Source organism: Lissotriton vulgaris, chromosome 3_1 (genome assembly GCF_964263255.1).
Source record: "Lissotriton vulgaris chromosome 3_1, aLisVul1.2, whole genome shotgun sequence".
In the NCBI taxonomy this organism is placed as follows: Eukaryota; Metazoa; Chordata; class Amphibia; order Caudata; family Salamandridae; genus Lissotriton; species Lissotriton vulgaris.
The window spans coordinates 1135307506-1135320115 of NC_141689.1; the positions used below are offsets into that span (position 1 = coordinate 1135307506).

General features: G+C 45.3%; 1 protein-coding gene across 1 annotated transcript in view; it reads right to left on the minus strand.

Moving 5' to 3' along the window:
- GAR1 (GAR1 ribonucleoprotein) overlaps nucleotides 1-10151 on the minus strand; it is a 100282-nt gene extending 90131 nt beyond the window's left edge. Inside the window, exon 1 of the mRNA XM_086961609.1 lies at nucleotides 10025-10151. The gene's annotated coding sequence lies outside the window, so the exon portion shown is untranslated. The remainder of the gene's footprint in view (nucleotides 1-10024) is intronic.
- Nucleotides 10152-12610: the final 2459 nt, after the last annotated feature.

Genomic DNA, 12610 nt, shown 5'->3' on the forward strand with positions numbered 1-12610 from the left:
ATCATGTTTAAGACTGGTATAATGTAGGCATTTAAGAGAGTGGGGTTACATCATGGTGCCAGCGGAGGCAGCACACACAGCCTGGTGACACGAGAGACAAGGAGAAACACGGCCGTCAAAGTGAAAGTACGGCCGGCGGAGGGCATTGCTGTGGGGAGGGGGGATGAGAAATGCGACACGGCGGGCAGGACAGGGGGCGGAGCGGGGAGAGCGGCATGAGGGTGTGAAGCAGCAGGATTTAGGGTCAAATGTCATATCATATCAGTCTGATGATGTCAGTGAGGTCAAAGGGTGTGTGGTGTGACTTCTGCTACCCCTGGAATTTTGGCAAATGTGTGTGTGTGTGTTAATGTGTTTCATACTGTCACAAATGACATCATGACGCCATCAATGCAATCACTGGTGGAATCACATATCACATCACTATGGACGACATACGGATATGTGTAAACATACAAACACGAAATATGCAATCAGCAAAATGAAACAAATGGTAAATATACATAATAGTGCAGTAAAATTACAAGAAAATCACAGAAGAGAGATGGAAAGAGATGTTTCTTTACAAGGCCAGGGAAACAAGAAAAAGCCGAGTGGAAATAAACGGGTACTTAATATAAATATATTTCTGGCTATGAACACACAGCGGGGGTGTGATGGGCCTTTAAATTTGAGTTTCTTGCTAAGTGGATTTTATATCGCGTTTCATACGCTGGAAATTTCAGCCTTCAAATGTTGATTGCAGAGTCACCCGAATCTCCCACGGGAGGAGTTGTTTTTCTGGTCTTAATTGCGCGACGAGTAAAGGTGTCCCCTTGGGGCGCTCTGAGCTGGGGCGACAAGCCTTAGAAAGGTTATGGCGTGCAACGGCTCCAAAAGTTGGTTTCACTGCCAAATTGGAATTTAGATGGCAGAAGAGCGTATTAGGTAGGCGCGTTGAAATTGGCTAAAATTATTGCCGAAAAGTTAAACAAATCCAAAATCCCAAAATAATCTAGAGGGTGTTTTATTACAGCAACATTATTGGACCCTGGAGAGCTGTGTTATTCGTGCTTCATCGTGTGAGTCGTTAATTCAGAGATGATAAAAAAAGCAGAAATGTTAATGCCAAATCGTAGCATAAATCGCACGTGGCACATATTTGGGGGCCCGGGTGGTTGACCTGATCGGCGCTGTTATAGACTCTTTAATATAAATATTGTATCCTACTCTTATGTAGCGCAAACCACAAACAGCATCACATAGAATTATTCGAATGGTAAACAATATTATCTAATACATTATTATATGTTACGATGTCATGGAAATCAATATGTAGGGAGACGACGTAGTGGCATGACGATATTAAAGCGGTTAATAAAGTGTCATCAAATTAAGTAACGCCTACATGCAATACAAAACCAGTAACTAAAGAATGTATCGTCCTGTAAATAGAAGAATTAACATTAAAAAAAATGTACGAAATAAAAAACCCGAAATTTACAAAGGTGTAAACAGGGGCAATCAATCAGCATAAAAACAGATTTAACATGTTATTATTAAATTATTGCAGGGTTACGTTTTGGGGCTTTATTGTAGCTTTTAATTTTCCTCCTGGAGCATATTAATGTCTGTGAAAAATCGTATATATTCAATTCTTCGTTTAAATGTACTCGTGGGTCTTTTGAGTACGCCTGGATTGGGGAGGGGGGATGAGAAATGCGACACGGCGGGCAGGACAGAGGGCGGAGCGGGGAGAGCGGCATGAGGGTGTGAAGCAGCAGGGGAGGAGTGCTGCTGGCGATTGACTGGCGATTTGATGATGTGCACGGGCATTTTAGGTCAATGCGCTTGCGCATTGACCTAAAAGCCCACGGGCACAGCATCAATTCGCCAGTCAATCGCCAGTCTAGGTAAAGCTTATTTAAGCCCCTATAGAGCTTCGCCAGCTATGTGCATGCGCACAGCAGGCGAGCCCTAAAAACGGGGAAGTAACAGGCGACAGGGGAACCAGGCACGCAGTGGAAGGCAGGCAGGCAGCAGTGAAGACGGAGGTAGCAGGAAGAGCGCAGCCGTCAGCAGGGCAGCCGGCAGAAGGGCAGCGTGCTGGCAGTAGCAGGCAGGAGCGTCGTAGGTGGGGCGACCTCGCCTGGGCAGGCTCGAGCGGTCACTGTCTGTCCCCACCTCTGAATGCCACTGTCTCGGTTGTCTTCATTAAGAACCACAAAGTGCTCTCAAGAAATCAGTGTCTGCTGCACATGCACACATAGAAACATGAACAATGGTGGGTAGGAAGTGTTGGCTGGTGAGGTCTCAGGGTGGGGGCATGTGGGGACTGAGATGGTTGTTTATAAAACAGAGAGTGGGCGGAGAGGGGTAGTCAAGAAAGACTGGGGCCGAGGGGAAAACATAAGCACTCATGTGAAGTGCTAGAACACAAACCCAGTAGCTCTAAAAACAGGAGCAGCGGATGGACACAGTTACATGGTCCATGCTCTGGGCGAGGGCCACACACAAGAGGACGTGACCCAAGTATGGCTTGACAAGCAGGAACAACAGAAATTAGAGCTATGCAGAAGCAAACAAATGAAAAGATATGGCAGGGCTGTAAGCCCACTGTGGGTGTAAAAACATGTCTAGAAGAGACAGCACATGCACTATCAAGCTGAGACCTAAAAATCACTGCTCAAGAATGCCAATATTTGGCTAAGCCAATAGGTGACAATTTTATGTGCTAATATATGCAACCAGCATTTCTACAATGATGCAACATATGAGGCAGACACCCGAGGATATAGCGGCATGGATTAGCAAATTTAGCGGTACAAATATGGAAATTTAGCGGCAATTTTATTTGGCCATTTTTCCTACAACAAACACATATCTTTATTTTTTTGTTATTTAACCCCTTGCATGCTCAAGACGTCATGAGCTACAGTGCTCCGGTGCTCATGAAGAGCTGAGCTCGTCATGGCCATTAGAACGCTCGCACGCTGGGATAATTCCCCTGCTGTGCTGAACGTTCTATTGAAACGGGTGTGGCCGTGACGAGCTCAGCTCGTCATGAGCACAGGAGCACTGTAGCTCATGACTAGCTGAGCTCGTCATGAGCACCGGGGCGCTGTGCGCGCCCCCCGCCCCGCAGGAAAATTACCCCAGCAGCCAAGGGGTTAACAACATGAAGCTATGCATATTTGGTTTATTTACAATGTAGACACTTTGTTTGGCTTCAAGGCTACATATAGGACGTAAACATGTTAATGAATAAATGCCCCAAAAGCAATGCTCCCCAGGGACAGCCACACACTGGGCATGCAGAAACACACTGTGAGGTAGTAGTATTCAGGGGGCAGACATTTAAAGCAGGGGTCTCCAAACCGGTCCTGGAGGGCCGGATCCATGCCAGATATTTTGGATATCCCCTTTGAGATACATGTAGTAATTTTAAAAATCTGGCATGGATCCGGCCCTCCAGGACCGGTTTGGAGACCCCGGATTTAAAGCATCTCTTTGATTGGCAGCATGCAGGATTAACATTTGTTGTCACGGCTGGCTTTAGGGTAGTGCGGCCAGTGCCAATTCAGTGGTAGTGCACCCTGAGACCACGAGTCCCACCAGGGCGATGCAGCGAGCTCAGCAGGTTTCCTCGAAAAGCAAAAGACTGCCCCGTCAGCAGCCCAAGGCAGCAAAACAGGCGTATTTATTATGTCATTGTAAATCTACGCATCTACACATATTTAATTACCTTGTCAATATAGTGATAGTATTCTTTAGTCAATATTGATGCAGCTAGATAGTAAAAACCAATGAAGAAAATGATTATTTTATGCGAAGCATATACGGAATACATTTGTAATTAAGTCACTTTCAAAAGTGGGTGAAAAGTTCTCTATAATGAGAAAAAGTGGAGCGTGGGCATCCCCTAGAAGTCAGGACACTGCTTAATGAGCGAAGGCACCTGATCTATTTATTGGCTCAGGAAATGTCTACAGGGATGCGCATATGCGCAGACAACTCCGAGCTACATCAACCGTGGGTGGAGACATGAAAACATCAATGCTACACGTAGTTTTGAGGGTGCCTTTGCAGTGAGTGAATGGTGAAATAATGTGTCTCGGGTCTAGAAGGCCAACTTATTGAAAACAAATTATACGAGTGCATGACCTGGTCACACTGTTAAAAAAAATTATAAAAGGGCTCTGTAGCGGTCAGTGTGCATCACGGGATGCAGAGGCCTCAATGAGCAAGAAAGAAAGGCTGTGAAACTAGAGACTGCTTTACTTGAAGGGGAGTGCGTCTCCTGATTGGTTCACAGTGTGAATATGGTCTTGGCAGGTCCCTGGGCTGCACGCGGCATCCATTCATAATCGCTCCATTGTTTGACTTTCCTGACTTTTCGCATAAAATAATCATTTTTTTCATTAATTTTTACTATCAAGCTGCATCAATATTGACTAAAGAATATTATCACTATATTGACAAGGTAATTAATTAAATGTGTAGATGCGTAGATTTACAATGGCATAATAAATACGCCTGTAACGCTGTTTTGCTTCCTTGGGTTGCTTTGAGGGAACCTGCTGCGCTCGCCGCATCGCCCTGGTGGGACTCGTGGTCCCAGGGTGCACCACCACTGAATTGGCACTGGCCGCACAACCCTAAAGCCAGCCCTGACAACAAATGTTAATCAAAAGATGCTTTAAATGTCTGCCCCCTGAATACTACTACCTCACAGTGTTTCTGTGTGCCCAGTGTGTGGCTTTCCCTGGAGAGCATTGCTTTTGGGGCATTTATTCATTAACATGTTTATGTCCTATATGTAGCCTTGAAGCCAAACAAAGTGTCTATATTGTAAATAAACCAAATATACATAGTTTCATGTTGTTAAATAACTAAAAAAAAACTAAGATATGTGTTTTTTGTAGGAAAAATGGCCAAATAAAATGCTGCAAGATTACCGCTAAATTTCCATATTTGTGCCGCTAAATTTCCACCTGGGGGGTCTGTTGAAGGTATTGCTTCCTCTGGGTGCAGCCTATAGCTTTTGATTTCTTGACATGTGCCTTCAGTCATTTTTCACTTTAAACCTGTGAGCAGATTAACTGACCTGGCTTGAGCGGTGGTTTAGCAGTAGCCTAGCAACAGGTGGTTTACCTGAATCTAGTGGCTATCGAAAGTACTTATAGCAATATCTTAAGTAAAATAATGTTTCTTACAACATTCTTGCATTCTTAAACTGCATGCTGTGCCAATAATATTCACTACATTCTTTAAATCTGACAAGAAATACGGACCTTTAATTAAAATCTCTGATAGTTGCCCCTCACCCCCCCCCCCCGAATCTCTTTCAACTGTCCCTCACCTCCCCCCTTCCATCCTCCGCATGCCTCCTCTCTCCGAGCACAGCCTACTCGGACACATGCATGTTGGCATTATTCTCTATTATTGTATTTCTGCAAATTGCCCACAACTCATTTGCAGTATCACAACCTCTCCAAGTCATACTCTGCTAACACCTAATCGCCTCCAACTCATCTATTAATCACACCAAGCATGTGCATGATCCAATATACACCTCCACTAAAGATCGCAAATAGCCCTTTTCGTTTATTTAGGCCACCATAAAAACCAAGCATTTACAATGCAATGGTCTCAGCATCATTAAAGGTAGAGCTATTGGCATTGCTCATGACAATTCTTTTTTTTAAATCATAAATAAATGGCCTTGTCATTTACAATGCCATCGCTCGCAAATGCATGACCTATTGCATTTACACCCACAGAGCCACCCACACAGAGCCACTCACACAGTTATTCACATAGAGCCCCCTACAGAGCCACCCTCACACAGACAGAGCCACCCACACATTGAGCCACATACAAAAAAAAAGCTATCCAGAGCCACACACACACAGCCACACAGAGTCCCCACCCCACACACACACAGAGCCCCCCCCACACACACACACAGAGCCCCCCCCACACACACACACAGAGCCCCCCCCACACATGGGAGCAAGCACAGCCAGGGGGCAGGGGAGCAAGCACAGCCAGGGGGCAGGGAATATATGTTCGGTTTTCCTGGGATGCATAATTTTAGCTCTCATTGAGGTGCTCTTGGCACCTTGCATAAACTGAATAACTTGGACTTACACATTCGTTTTTTTTCACTTAAGCCCCACAAAGACGTCTGACAAGCCTGGGCTAAAGGCACCTTCACACATGAGGTTTTACACATTTTCCGACCCAGGTATAATTAAAGTAGTTTTTGCGATACAAGGACACAAGGGCAGAGACTGCTGGTAACTGTTTCAATGAGGCACAGCCTTCCGTCTCACAAGCATCATGTACATGTTTCTCTGGGAAACACCAGCTGGACTTCAGAAAGCACCCCCAGCCAGCACCCCCCAGCCTTCAGATAGCACTCCCCAGCTAGCACCTCCCAGCCTCAGACATCACCTCCCAGCCTTCAGACAGCACCCCACAGCCTTCAGACAGAACCCCACAGCCTTCAGACAGAACCCCACAGCCTTCAGACAGAACCCCCAAGCCAGCACCTCCTAACAAGCACCTCCCAGTCCACAACAGCCTTAAACAACCAAGTGGAGTCCGAAGGCCTCACACACAAGACTGTTGGTGCCTCGCTGAGGATGTAATGTTCAAACAGCCCTGCCCACCAAACATGCCCAACCTTACAGCTGCCCAAACAGACAGAAGTTTCAACCCGCACCCAACACAGGGCGAATAAAGGATGCATTGAATATGAGTGCATCAAACAGAATGACAGGGCTTACTAGCCACGGGCTCGAGGAAGCATCCGCTGCAGCCCCTAGTCAGACCCACCGGAAGGTGCTAACTTATTACTGGCCCCTCTGACCACACTCTGCCACAAAGCCAGCCCGCGCTCTGAAAGACACACTTTGGACCACTGAAAGTTCTGCCATCCCCCCCTTCAAGGAAATATATTGTGAGCTGCGCACGGCTAATTAACAGTCCTGATAAATTCACGTATTTCCGTTTAGGTGGGTGCGTGGGTGGAAGGGCTGAGTCGAGGGCAGGGTCTGAGAGGGCTCTGAAGTGAGGCCTCCACTCAGCCCTCCGGCCTCGTCCGCTTCGCCCCAGCGCCAATATTTGCCTCTTCCGTTTGCTCTGGGACCATGGAGACACAACCGTGGACGGCGGACGCTGTGTTAGACAAGCATTGATACCTCCCGGGAGGAGTGCGCGCAGGGAACATGAGAGAAGGGGCGGAGTTACTTCAGAATTCTAGCTAAGGCTGGGAAGGAGTGCAGCCGCCACACCCAAGATAAAACCACGGCTTTCATAGCGCTTAACAACCACTTCAGCATCCAGCCGCATGTCAAATCGAATATTGTGCAACTCAGTTAAGTTGTTTTATTAAAATCAGAAAGATGAAAGGCAGAGCCGCCCCTGCCGGTGGTGACAAGCGCACCTCTCTCCCGCACACGCATAGGCCTCATTCTCACACATTGTTGCCTTTGCCTTACTTGGTGTTGCTTTCTTTCAAGTCTTGTCGTAGGTTCTCTTGTGTTCCTGACGGAGCCGCCCCTGCCAGTGGTGACAAGCGCACCTCTCTCCCGCACACGCATAGGCCTCTTTCTCACACATTGTTGCCTTTGCCTTACTTTGCCATGTGTTGCTTTCTTTCAAAAGTTAGTGCACACGCACTCAAGCGCACACACTATATTGAGAGCATTTTGTTGCTTACCTTCATGTGCATGCACGGGCCCTGCTTCTGCTCCTCAGGTGCACCTGCTTCGTTTAGAGGTCCGGCCTCAACTACTAGAGCGGGAACCTGGGCACTGGAGCAGAGCAGTGCCTCAGAATGGGCCCAGCGACGCGTGCCGGAGTCCATGCTGACACACTGACACTGAGCATGCGCTAGCTTTCAGCCTCCTGCTTCCTCCAACACTTTCGAAACTACGACAAGCTTGGGAAGTGTGAGGAGACAGACTGACCGGCCTGTAGACTCACGCACTGTAATGTTGGAGCCTGAAGCGCATGGGTTATCTTTAGCAAAGACACTGCAGGGGAGGCACTGAGGCATGGCAGGCCCTGAGGCCAGGACTTGGACTTGCTCAGCCCTGGACAATCTGTCAGATGCATGCGCTCGCGGCAGTCATCAGACAGATGTTTCTGCAGGCCTCCGGCTGCTCGATCCTTCCGAGGCTCAGCATGTTTCTACTATATTAACCCCAAATAATGAATATTTCAGAAGGCATCAAACAGTAATCCTAAAGCAAGATGGAACCTTTAACAAGCAGTGGGAACAACAGACGCCCCAAGCTGGCGCTCACAAAAACAAAATGGCGGCCGCAAAGCTAACATTTTCGGATTCGGGTGCACGTTTTGGCGTTCTGAGTGACGGATGACGTCACAGGTGGAAAGAACACCAAAAACACGCCCCCGAATCCGAAAGAGTGGGGGCTTGTTTGGAGTGACGCCTGTCTCGTCCAATGGCTGGCCTCCGTTTAGGAAGCCAGCCAATGGAGGAGAGAGGCGGGTTCCAGCCCCCATACTCCAAATCATTAAATCTCCGACCGGAGACTGAGCAAGCGCAGCCTTTAGGTCCTCGACCTAAAAAACTGGAATGACAGCATGGAACGGTTTTCTTGAGCGCACAAAACTAATCCCAATAACACTGGACTGATAACTTCTCAAATTGCACTCTGTAGTTTGTCTTGTAGTACTACAAAACATATTGCAAACAGCAATTCACAAACTACAAGCAGAGCTTTACAACTCCGCACTGTCTATGCTTATAAGTTCTGAGTTCTCCACCCCGATTGTGGACTCTCGGAACATGCGAATACAAGTTTTAGTAGTAAATGTGGGAGGAACTAGAAGGAGTATGTGGCAAAAGTGGCAGAATTACTACTAAACGAAATGGGATTATGGATAGTAAAAGTTGTTTATAGAGTATTAAGGAGATGTCTAGGGATGGACGTCACCCACGTACACAAGAGAAGTAGAACTACATTATTCAGGGGCTAATTCATGTAACTTGCACTGTTGTAGTAAGTTTACACTCTGAATTTGTGAATACTGAACTAAAGTAGTAAACCAACTACAGAGTGTTAACTTAGTCAAAACTGCAACTTACCTTTATGAATCTGGTCCTGAGAGTCCTAAACGTCTTTGCATTTTGAAGGTGTTAGCATACATGGTAACTCTGCTGCCCATCATTGCAAAGATTGCAATGACGGTAAGCAGAATTGCCATGTATGCAAAGACTTTAAAGATGCAAAGGCGTTTGTGCAGTGCATACCTGGCTAAGTAAATGCTCTGCACAGCTGGGCTTTCATTTAATACCTCTTGAGACACAGGAAGCATCAACACATGATTTCGTTCTTGCTGCGAAGGAGACAGGATGTGACTTATTAGGCACTAGGCAGTGTATGCTAACCGAAGCTCTCTAAGGTCCAACCCCTTCTCCCCATACGAGTTCACAACATCCACGTTATACTAGAGTTTTCAGGTTTGAAAAGGACAAAGAGGTTTCCAACCCCCTTGTACTCATGAGAAAATTGATCAATGTCTTGTTACCACTCGTGTGGCAAAGCACCTCCATTTCATCGACTTCCATTGTAGTCATGAGGTAAAGGTAACTGGTGAGCAAAAAAAAGTGGAAGAGGATGTCGTGCCTATATTTCCCAACGATCTATCAGCAAGAGTGTAGTGCTGTAGAAATCAGGGGTGAAACTGCAAGGTTGCCATGTTTTTTCGGTTTTCAAATAATAATCAACGTGCACTTAATTACATTTTAAAAAAATACAACTACCACAACCGCTTTCGGTTGTCCAAGTCCAGAAATATAAACATGTTTGCTAACTGACACCATGTAGGGGGCATCAACTACATTTTTCAGTGGAGATGCAGACACAGGGCCGCGACAGGGACAAGAAACTGTTGACCGAATAGAACAGCCCGCACGCCGTATACAAGAACACAACATAATCTGGTTCTTCCTTGCTGCCCCCAAACATTCGCTAAGCCCCGATCACCTTTCATGGGCACTACTCACCTTCCCCGCTGCACTCACACCTTCAGAACTAAACTGATAACTTCCAGTCCAGCAGCTGACACGTGGTGGGTAAGGCTGACTACAGTCGCGCACGGATGATGTAAGAGGAAATCAACATAGTAGACGCACTTAAACTTCTCTCTGAGATCGGTCGAAGAAGCGGCCATATTGGAGTGGCTGCGCTACTTCTGAAATGCGCAGTGAATTGTATTTTCCCCATGGACTTTCATTTTAAAGGCAATTTCCGACGGGAGACCGCTAAAATAAACCACGTTGGCTTAGAAAATCGTCAGGCTCCCACCTGAATCGTTTGGCATGTACGTTTTAACGACACTTTAGGGCATTTACTTTTATTTTAAAATAAAACATCTCTTTATATAATTTAAAGTATTGTCCTGACCCGCTTCTGTATCTTTACCCGTTCCTCCTGTATATTTTATGCAGGCCTGGGTCGAGTTGTTTTATAGCAAGCTTCTCCAACGAATAGCTCTCAGGCTATCTGGAAGTAGCTCCGCTGTGTGCTAGAGGTTTTGTTTGGTTGAATAAAATATGTGTACCAAAATTGAAAAACTTGTATTCGAGATGAAAATGTGTGTATTTTTATAACTCAAAAAAAAGACGTTTGGAGAAACATTGCTGAATTTTTCAAGTACATTTAAAGCTAATGTTTGCGTGATGAAAATCATGCTGTTCGAGCAAGAATATTACTGATATTTCCTTGGGGTCCATTGGCTCTGTTACACGTACTTTTAAATTAATCCAGCAGATCGGCCCAAGTCTGTGAAACGTCTTGTCATTTCGGAGCTGTTTGAACACGTAGAAGTCTGTGTTTCTTTTGAAGTGTTGTTGAGTGCATGGTTTTTATGATGAAGCTTACCAGACAGCTGGAAAAGTCTACTTGCACATTCTAAAAGCTTTTCTGAGGATGCATTAGGCCCATTGCTTATTACCAATGACTTTGTGGTTTGTAGTTCACATTTGCTTGCTTTCTATTTACTAGCTTTATTTGTTTTAGGCTGTCCAGCTTGAAGTTAGTCCATCCTGTGGAACCAAGCCTGTTTACTATATTCTTCCATGAGTGCTCATTTTCTGTAAACAGGCCTATACATTTTGTTCTTATATTGTCTCATTTGATGAGCATTAAAAGACACATTTTAAATGCCAAGCTTTATCTTCCGAGGGAGCTTAGTGTTTACTTTTCTTTCTCTGACTTCAAAGTTATGTTATGTTATGTTAATTTATTTTGTAAAGCGCAGTGTTAAACCGGAAGTGTCTTTCTTGGCGCTAGCTCCTTTACAGATCTACTGTAGGATGTATGTGAAAATCTGGCTAGATACGGGAAAGGAAAGGCTTTTTCTCTAGCACACATCAACATTTAAATGTCTGTAAATTAGCTGTATAAATATTTCAGAATAGATCAGGATTTGGAAAACACAAATCAGGCAATTTTTTTATAATTCTGAAGTGTGGTGGAAACATTTTTTTAAATAAATAATACGATAAAAACAAATCAATTTACTAGGTGATGCCATTTCCACCCATTATCATGAGGTACCGGGTTTTTATGGACCCGGCGGTGCCAGGGGGAACACCCAAAGACCTCTTGAGTCCTTCCTCTTTTGGACCACAGAAACACAGAGTCTTCTAGGTGATGTCAAGGATCGAGTTTATTGGCTGCAACCAGTAACAGGTATCCTAGAAGTACAACAGCATGTAGCGCATGTATGTTCTCAGGAGACTGCTCGTTTTTACTGCACTAGTCTCTTCTTTTTATACACAAATATAAGCTTCAGGCAAGAATTCTTTGTTTTACGGTTCAACCATATACATATTTTCACAACAAAGAAAAAGCAGAGTCATGATGGCAAGCCCATATTTTGGTTTGTCCAGTTCGTGATAGATTACCCAGCAAGGCCCAGAACTTCCATCAGATATCGATGAACCCCCAATAAAATCGGGCACCTCCTCCTTGTAAAACTAGTCATAAAGAAGAAACAGGGACAGGTGTGGGTGTGATAAAACATGGCTTGTATGCGATGAATGGTTTATGACATGTTGTGCTTTGATGCTAATTTCGCTCGGCCATTGGGATGGGGACTGCCCGAACAGGTTTGGCTTGAGGCAGTGGAGTCAGCTCGCCCAGGTCACAGAGGAGTCAGGAAAGGTGTACGTGTCCTTTCAGATCGAATTCGGCCTTGGTCATTTTGACTATGTAAGGGCAATCACAAAATGAATGCCGCTCACACAATGGAACCCGAGGGTTCAAGATAGAAAGTACGATTTTAAGGTGATTGCATCACTCGATCATGACGCAAATGCATAGGTATAATGTCCTAATCATTACCGGTCTGCCGATACCAAATTCGTCATGATACGATGATATTTTCGAAATGAGTGTTGGGCTTCGGTACCACATTATAGCAGGGTCCAGAATTTTCAGTACCACAGACCCTCCTTTTGCCCTTATATAGGCAATAACCTATACTCATGCTAATCTGAGTCCAGGTCTGTGTACATAAAGTCATTGAGATGCTGCTGTAGCATCATCTTGTTACTTAGTTCGTCCCTTGACACAGGCTTCCTTAC